The sequence below is a fragment of the Lepisma saccharinum genome, chromosome 2 (assembly GCF_977018435.1).
Source record: "Lepisma saccharinum chromosome 2, izLepSacc3.1, whole genome shotgun sequence".
In the NCBI taxonomy this organism is placed as follows: domain Eukaryota; kingdom Metazoa; phylum Arthropoda; class Insecta; order Zygentoma; family Lepismatidae; genus Lepisma; species Lepisma saccharinum.
The window spans coordinates 86,393,684-86,403,116 of NC_139230.1; the positions used below are offsets into that span (position 1 = coordinate 86,393,684).

Genomic DNA, 9,433 nt, shown 5'->3' on the forward strand with positions numbered 1-9,433 from the left:
TTCCTTTTGTTTTACTGCGATTTCATCATGCTACAAATGCCATTTTTACATGGCTCGATTTCGATTTACGTCTGTTAACACATACTCCCGAGTTAGGTTTGGTTCTCTTAGCATTAAAATAAAGTCCCTACATGCATTCTACTATGGTTCTGATTTACTTCTACCTTCATTCCCACTAGTCTACTATACTTACTCTTGCTTGTCAATGGAAAATAACTAGTCGATGGGAAGCGTGCATGCTTGTGTAGTTAACTTTTAAGTATTTTTATTTTCAACATAATTAACTTTTTTTTTTCAAATCCAGTGCTAATTACTTTAATGAAGGTTCAAATTTTGTGTGACAATAATTTCCAAAATTCTACAATAAATAGTCTTTCCGTTAAGAGAATTTGAAAAAAATCATAAAACAATCGGAACAGTTACCAACTTCAAATCAAACATTCTTTCACATTCAATTCCAAACTTTCAAAGGGTCCTCATCTTCCCAGACAACTTGCAAAAATCATCCAACAAATGAGAGGTGGGCTGTTTCTAATCTCACTGCAACATGTATATCTGAGGTTAAATCAGTCATAGTTGCAACAGTTTTGTTTGTTTGAATTGTTAGTTTAAGTAGACTTTAAAGCAGAAAAAGGCTAACCGGGACTTGACCTACAGTTTAAAGTGGGATCCAAACAGTGGTGTAGCAGCTGCCCCCCCAACGCAGGGGAGCACCCGAGGGGTAGGGGCCCGGCAATGTTTTCTCTGCACTCCTAAAATTTTATGTAATTTCAGAAATTCAACAGATAGTGTAGGTTATTTTTTTAAATTACGAAATAGACAAAATGTAGGTCAACAATGGCAAGATTTGAACTCGAAATTCATTGAGTTGAAAACTAAATAGAAACGCCCAATTGGAGAACTTGGAATACATATCAACAGAGTTACTGTAATTTACGAGTCAGTGGACAAAACAAATAACTTTACGACTGTTTTATTTATTTTTATGTGGGAGGTGGTCAAGTGGGTTCCCAGTAACATATAAGATGATGTCTGCGATAATAAGCAGCGGCGTACTGGCTCAATAAAAGGGGCCCTAGCAACGTAACCTGTGGGTCCATAGAAATGCTGTATTAATTTACTCGCTTGCAATCGCCTAAAATAGGAAAAAAATTCCTTACCTCACACCTTTATTGATATACGTACAGTTAGTCAGAATCGTTTAGAGTATAAATTGTCTGCAGTTATGAATCCAGTAGGAAGACTCAGTTGCTCGCACAGTCTGTTTTTTTATTGCCAAACAAACATTAAAACTTGGTAATTCATGAACTTTTACCACTAATATTAGTTTTATGTGTGGTATTTAAAATGTAATTTCCCATCAAATATTTTCAAGGGGGCCGAAACATTTTCATATTCAAATAAGAACCGAGACAAATTTCCCACAACCTCCATACCAGTTACGTGTTACCGATTATTTTTGATTTTTAGCTATAGTGTGACAAGGTAGTTCAATTTTCTTTTTAATTGTTAACCACCTCAAAGGGGGTGGGGGGTAGCTAACTGTTGTACGTCCATTACCCTCTGACGTCATCAATGATATATATAGGTTGTAGTATTTTCAATATTTTCTTTCCAAGGGCCACCCAATATTTTAGGTGCACTGCGCTACGCCACTGGATCCGAACCACCGTGTAATGTGCAACAGATTTGTAAAAGTGATTTAAATCTTGGTACTATAACAACTCAGATAAAAATCAAATTAATTAGTGATTAGGACTGTAATAGTATAGCAGGTCTTATTATGCAAATTCAATGAATATATGTTATGTCCACAGCTAAAAAAATCTGCATGATACGGGTTACTAAAAGTTCCACAGTGTACAAATCGACAATTTAAAAAACGCCTTCTATTGAGATATTAAATGCATATACTAGGATCGGTCAGCTGTGTTGAATGACCTACCATATTCGGCACTGTTATTAAAACTAGAGAAGCGTAAATCCGAAAGCACACAAAAAAAAACAGCATGGATGAAATAGCAACAATTCTGCGACTCTGCTCTCGCACACGCTCAAATTCAAGAAATCCAACTTGTAGCATATACTGTATTATTTTTTTAGAAACAATTATTATAAAATAAATAATGGCTGTATAAAACAAAAAATACATACCTTTCCATGTCTTTGTGTGATAGTGTTTCAGACCCCCCCTTTGTACTTTGCACCGATACCTGACAATGGAAATAGATTGGATTTTCTGTTCAGTTCTGTCGCAGTTTAAATGTCATATGACAACACATATTTTTTAAAATATGGTCAAAATGAAGCACCGCCTAACTCAAGATGGTGCTGTTTACCGAAGGCCACGTAACACACGCTGATATATAATGTCCATGTCTTATCACATCACCCGTTTGTATAGTACCTCAAGAACGAACCCATTACCACAGAATATTCCTGGATCAAAACCAACTATTAATCAAAAGCACATGATATAACTCTGAAATAAGTTAAACATGTAGCAACAGCAACGCTTGACACGAGGTACTTCTCTAGACTAACCTTCCTGCGAGGCCATTGCGGTCGCGCGCGTCCTCGGCTGGCCTTACGGGAGCATCATGCATGGCTGCCCTTACTTGGGTCACGGTCGCTTTTCATATTTTATATTCCTTTAGATGCAATTGGCAACACAACTGACCACTTACAACACTAAAGTATACAGTGTGAACACGATACATGTGAAACATTAAACAAAATTTACTCACAACTTAAAAAAGCCTTTGAGTCCCAAAATGTCCAGAGAGGGTTAGAGTTCATGACCTAGTCTGCCATTACGTCACGATCTACGGGTCTACTTACCCACAATCCTTACAGGTAACACTGGACAGTTGCTAAGCGACTAGCGCTATGTGTGCGTTTGTCGACAACACGCAACAACTACATACAATTCAAGATAATTAGTTCTTTTTTTTAAAATTGTATATACAAGTTCAAATGTTCAACAAACCTGACCGGTTAAAACATATTGAGCTTAAACTTGAATAGTCTGTTAAATTACATCCGTGATATCTCTGAACATTTAAAAGAAAGCAAATACAATCGCAGTGAAATTGCCAAATCACCATAGATGCAAAAGTAAGAATAAAGGTGTAAGTTGCGAAGCCTCATAAGAGGCCCGGAGGCTGGGCCTACCCTAATATATTTGGCTTTTACGGATTATTTGGATTACTTATAATTTCATTAAAGTACGTCTTAATACAAGAAAACTGAAATTCTAGGCCTCACGATAATTTCCACAAATTTCCATCCCTGCCAGGGACTCTATAGTCGCATGTCGAGCCACTTCTCCGAGGGCCTCAGCTGGTCCCATAACATTCTATTCAATTCATGCGGGAAAGCATAATTTCAGGGGCGCGTTCGCCCGAAATGGTTACAGTGAGTCCGGCCTCACGGAGTGATGCCAACCTAGCGTAATTGTGCTAAACGTAGTACAATTTGAACTTTGTTGGCACCTAGCACCCTGTTTTGGGGATAATAAAATATAGCATCATCTATAAACATGTGCCCCTGATAGATAGATAAATTGAATTGAGAGGAATATATTTTGAAAAAATAAATTTAAAAAAATATTTGATCTGATTATTATCAGATCTTATTTGTTTCAAACAAAAGGTAGCATGCCGATCCAGCCACATCTGGTCAGGCCCGTAGCTAGAGGGGGGCAATGCCCCCTCCCCTGAGAGCCTGTTTTGCCCCCCCCTGTGAAAAATACAGAACACATTCCTAGCTGGAATTCTCACTAATCTTTACAATTATATCATGTGTTACTCTAGCAACATAACAAAGACACTTACTGATTTTGTGATTTAATGGGGTGTATGGGATTCCGTATATTGTCGGATCAGAATTGGCGGGGGGGATTCCCTTTCAGATTCAGACTTCTGGAAATGATTTCGCAATTTTCAGTATCTAGAACAGTTGTGACATTTTGAGTAGTCTTGTATTAGAATGCCTAATGTGTTCGGATGTTTTTCTTGGATGTGTTGCTATGAACCTGGAACTGCTTAAATTTTTGTTTCCCAAGTCTACCTTTTGGTAATAGTGATTCATGTGGTAGAGAGAGGGAGTGGATTTTTTATTTTTGTTACTTAGCATTGCTTTCTGTCACTTCTAGCTAATCGCAACAACGACGTGAAATTGATGAAGAGACACTCATAAACGGTGCCGCAACCACAGGGGGCAGTGGGCGTTGCCCCCCGACCTTGGACGGAAGTCCATTCTAGGCGAAGCAAACATTGAAGTAAAAAGAACAAGACTAGGAGGTGGGCAGGTATAAATGTAAGGCCATATACATATACATGTATATGTATTCCCTGTCCTCTTACACTCCCGATTTCCCTTTTCTTTCTTACTCTTTAATGCCTTGCAGTGGCGTGCCCAGGGGGGGGGTTGGTGGGGGTTAAAACCCCCCCCATTGGTTTCGTCATTTGAAAAAATTCAAAGCAAAAGTGAAATATTTTTTTTATTTCATAAATGTGTTTGAGTACCAAATCGCCAATATTGTAAACTGTTTACATTTGGCAATGAGAAATGTATTTGCTTCTTCAATTACTTTTGATAATATTGGAGTTGAGTTACAACAATGCACAGGCATTCATTCATTCCTTAGTCACTGAAAAGGAAGGAGAATTTCCTTCTCTCAGTATGGTCAAGAAAAGAGCCGTAACCCTTGGAATGCGAACTGAAGGAATCCCTCCTCCCCCTTTCTTTCACCCTCTTAGGAGAATGACCCTCCCTTTCCTGTTACGACAGTGCTGCTAACTTCCCTTTTCTTTCTTTCCCCTTCTTATACCATTTATGCCAGCAGAGCAAAGTTCTGTGAGATTTGAATCACTACAATTAGTAGGCAAAGTAAGTCAAAATCTTATATCACACCTGGATGCACATTTATTTCAAAATATCAATAATTATAATAATAATAATAATTGTTGCAGGCAGTAGCGAAGCATGGTTTTACGAAGGAGGCAAGCGAAGTTTTGTACAATAGCATGCCGGGAGGAAGGGAGGGATGCGTTATATAGCGCAACTGGCCCAGTCAGTTTCATAAACAAAATAAAAACAATTAATATGCCAAAATATTATACGATTTACTCTTGTGCTCTTTACAAATTAGATATTTTTTCCAACCAATTTCCAGCCTTCAGTTTATTGAATTTTCTTGTAAAATTTGTGAAAGATGTCACTTGAATTTCTGCGTAAATAATTTAGCAGTTGCCAACACTACTGACACTGACACTACTGGTTGCTGTCAACACTTGTGAAGTAATTTGAGCTGGACCAAGCTGGATGCATGGTTCAGACATTCCAAACCACAAAACACTCGCCCGGTATCTTTGTCCCAAGTCCTGGTGTTCACTGGAGTTGTAGCGAGTTGCAGTCTGCAAGGTAGCAAGTCGAAGTGGTCATGTTGTGTGTTATGTTTCTGCTTGTGTAATAGATTTTTGACGTGGAACTAAAGATGGATAGAGAAAAGAGGAGAAATAAATTATTAGATTATTTCCAAAAGAAACAAAAAATGGAAGTTGAAGCTTCACCTTCCACAAATAGAACCTCAGAAAAGGTCGATTTAAGTTCAGAGGAATTCCATCCGAATTGCGAGAGTTAAACGTGCTAACTTTCAGACTCTGATATTCAACAAGAAGGCATAACAGAAGATATTGGAAACTTTGTTGCAAAATTGTCAAGGAACTGTCGAGGTAAGTGACGTTCATTATTTGATAGCAGATATATCCATAGGCGGATTAAGAATTGTTTTTCTGGGAGGGCACAGCATGTGCTGTAAGCATACAAACTTGTGTGTGCAGGGGAGGGGGTTGACCACGTGTGTATGTCTGGAAGACGTGTGTAGGATGTCACCCTATATCACCAATGAACTTTCACAGGACGAGAGAACATGGACAAGTTTCCTCAATGATTTCAGGGGTCTCACCGATGGTGGTGTAATCAAAGAGGTCCTGGGTTTGATCCCCTGTGAAGGTGCATTGCACAGTGGTACGTATCCCGATTTAAACTTTAAGTCCAGTCCCGATTAACGTATCGGAATATAAAATGGACTTTAAAACAATTTACTTTTTGTCTTGTTCACGAACCCTCGAAAGACGATATTACCTATCTTATAGATCCTCCAAGGCATTTGAAACCCTGGCGTCGGAGCAGTGGCACTAGTGTCGTTAGTTAAAGCCACGGGGAAGCCTGTGGTTCACGTATTTTCCAAGGTCCCAGAAAGCTTGGAGCTATATATGTATGCAACCACATTATAAAATAACGGTTGCCGTGGACAATTTTATTATTTTGTAGGAAAGGGATAAAATTTGTATTACGACACGGGATAGACTAGGTAGGCATCCTATGAACTGTAAATATTCCTTACAATCTTCTGAATATTTCTCTTGTACAAACGCAACAAATACAATAAGTAATATGTGTGTGCAGTAATAAATTCATTTTCTGAAAGCACCTTTTCTGGCATCAGTGGTCGAAGTAGGGGATGCTGCCTCCAGTTAAGAAAGTTTCACAAAGCATACCCCCCAATTAGAATAATTTGCATATTGAGCATCCTCCACCTACTGTATTGTCTCCATGTTGATCCATACAAGGATGTACCCCCTCGTATCTCCAAAATCGATCAAATATCCCCTCCCTTTTCGGCTAGGAATTTCCATTTCGAGCACTGTCTGGCAAGATTTTGTCGGGCTCAGTGACAGACCCTGCGGTGCGGTGCTCGGCTTCGGAGGGGGGAGGGGGAGTGGCCCTTAAACAGTTGGTTTCGCAGTTCCATAACGTTAACAACATACAAAGTTCCTATCCATAGACCTAATATGAAAATTAATATGACACATTAATGACACTGTAGTAGAAATTGTTAATTACTGAAGGGGTTCGTATTTGTTTGGCGACTGTCAAACAAATGTTTTGACCAATAATATAATAATACAATGCCAAAAATGTACACAATATTTAGCAAAATCATCTCCACAACAAGTACAATGTTGATTGAATTGATGTTTTAAGTCCACTTTATGCACAGTAAGGCTAATCGGGACTGGACCTAAAGTTTAAAGTGAGATCCGAACTACTATGAGCCTCCACCGGGTATCGAACCAGGGACACCTTGATTACAAGGCGACGATGCTCCCACTGAAATGAAACTGTGGTATCGTCATCTTGCAGCAATGCAAACACGTCCAGTAAATGCTCTTGAAGCAATTGATATATGCAGTGAAGTAATATTTCCCTGGGTAAACGCACGTTTGCGCATGTTATGTACAATCCCGGTAACAACATCAAATGAGAAAGTATTCTCAACTTTGAGGCGGTTAAAGACCTATCTTCGAAATACCATTTGCGAAGAAAGATTAAATGGGTTAGCTGCTCTGAACATTCACCGGGATATAAAAGTTACTTGTGACGACATATTAGAACTCGCACAGAAACCTCGATGCCTAAATTTCAGAATTTAAATTGTTGAACTGTGGTACCTTATTTATTACTGTCTTTAAGACATCAAGTAGTCTTAATCTCTTTAATGTTGTTACAATGTTGGGTGTACATATTTTTTGTTTAAAAATTATATTTGAGCAATTAAATATAAAATGTTAATAATTTGGAAATATTCAAGCAGGTGCTTTTATATGATGCAATAAAAACATGAAGCATCCATAGCAAATACATTGATTGCGTTCATTGGGGGTAAAATCCAAGTATATTAATTATCAAATTTATTACAAGAAATTTGACCTGTGAACTGGAAAATGTGTTGGATTCATAACCCCCCCCTTACGAAAATCCTGGGCACGCGCCTGATGCCTTGTTATATCTTTCTCAGCTTGTTAACTCTTTCTCCGTTTCACCTTCTCTCGTTCCATTCTTCAAATGTTTCTCTTAAGTGGCACACACACCAGGCGCGGCTCGTGCATTATTTACCCGGGGGTTCACTGAAGTGATGTGACATATATTCACTTTCCGCAAAATATACTTCCTTCGCCCAACAAAAGGATGGGGGAGGGTTTAAAAGCTTTGTCAAGAATTCTTTTTATCTGGGAGTATAAGGTTTTGTTGTAGGGGTGTGCGAATAAATTTAGGGCTGAAACTACAATAAATTGTGCCTTTATGAAAAAAGTTGAGTTTTGTTGGAATATCATGGACATCCTCAAGTAGGGGCAAGTAATATATTTTTTCCCCACGAGGAGCAAAAAACACTCCTTCAGTCTAAAGTTACTGCAACGCTTTTATAATAATTACCAAAAATTACTGTGACTGAAATTAAATTATATGCGTGTAATATATAATTTTTGGTTTACATTCAATTTCCATGGGGGGCGGCCCCCTTTTCCCCTTCCGGACGTCCATGCTGACTAATCAGAACTGGTCCTACATTTGTTAAAGGGAAATGGCAACTAATGGCATGCGCATACTAGAAATCGAACCTGAGACCCTTTCATTTATACGCGACAGGTTTGTTCAAATTTGGGGCTGGTCGACCAGCACACGCTTTTTTTCAGTGGACAAGGAAGTTTGTTTACGTTAATTATGTGCATTTCTATCGGTCATTTCTTACCTGCGCGGACAGCAACGCCTACACTGCATCAAATGACATAACCTAGGTAAAGTCCATCCCTCGTTTCACTCGCAGCATCACTTAATACTTTCCAACAAGTATCCAAGCACTTCAAAAACTAAAAAACTTGAGACTTTGACACCGAGCGACAGCGAGTCACGTCTTCGCGCCATTCTTTCTCTTTCGCGAACCCGAAGTGTTTCCACCTTTAAGGAAAAACCTCTGAATGCATGCACAAGGTATTTTGGTAATGTATCTCCTTTATTTTAATTCATCGCATCTAATTCCAGCTTCTATTTGTTTCCACTCATCCATCTCTGACACAATCTTGCATTTATTCCAAGAAGTTCGGTGCAAAAATGATACAAGAGAAGATTGAATATGTAATGTGTGCGCTTCAAACTTGAACCGCACGCAGCAACACTGGAAGGGAGGAAGCAGCGAGAAAGGAGCCTTGTCCCGCGGCTTCTGCGAGAGAACGAACTGCGCATGACCGTTGGGTTGAACATAGGTTCTGCAAATCTCATCGCCCATGTATTTTGTCCTATACCCTCCTCGCGCTTCTGCTCCCGCACGAAGCTTTCACAATGGCACGAGCTGTCCTGTGGGGGTTCAACTGAGGGTCTGTATCAGGGCGGCCGATTCGCGGTTTCTTCTTCTCAGCAAGAGAGTTCGCCGTGTTACGGGCACAAATACATGACTTATTGTGTAGAATTTTTAGCGAAATAATGTGAAAATTTAAAGACATTGTTCATTGTTCATTCTCGAGGTGATTATCGTATATTACTGGGGGTTCACTGATCCTGTGCGCTATAGGGCCAACCGCGCCTGACA

At 39.2% G+C, this 9,433-nt stretch overlaps 1 protein-coding gene across 6 annotated transcripts in view; it reads right to left on the bottom strand.

Moving 5' to 3' along the window:
• The window catches only part of Hr78 (Hormone-receptor-like in 78), a 136,166-nt gene extending 133,388 nt beyond the window's left edge, over positions 1-2,778 (bottom strand). For 3 of the 6 annotated variants that reach the window (XM_083117480.1, XM_083117479.1, XM_083117478.1), the window contains exon 1: positions 2,748-2,774. The gene's annotated coding sequence lies outside the window, so the exon portion shown is untranslated. Of the gene's footprint in view, positions 1-2,747 lie in introns of all 6 variants that reach the window. The other 3 variants (XM_083117483.1, XM_083117482.1, XM_083117481.1) reach the window with 2 other exon arrangements.
• Between the last annotated feature and the right edge of the window lie 6,655 nt (positions 2,779-9,433).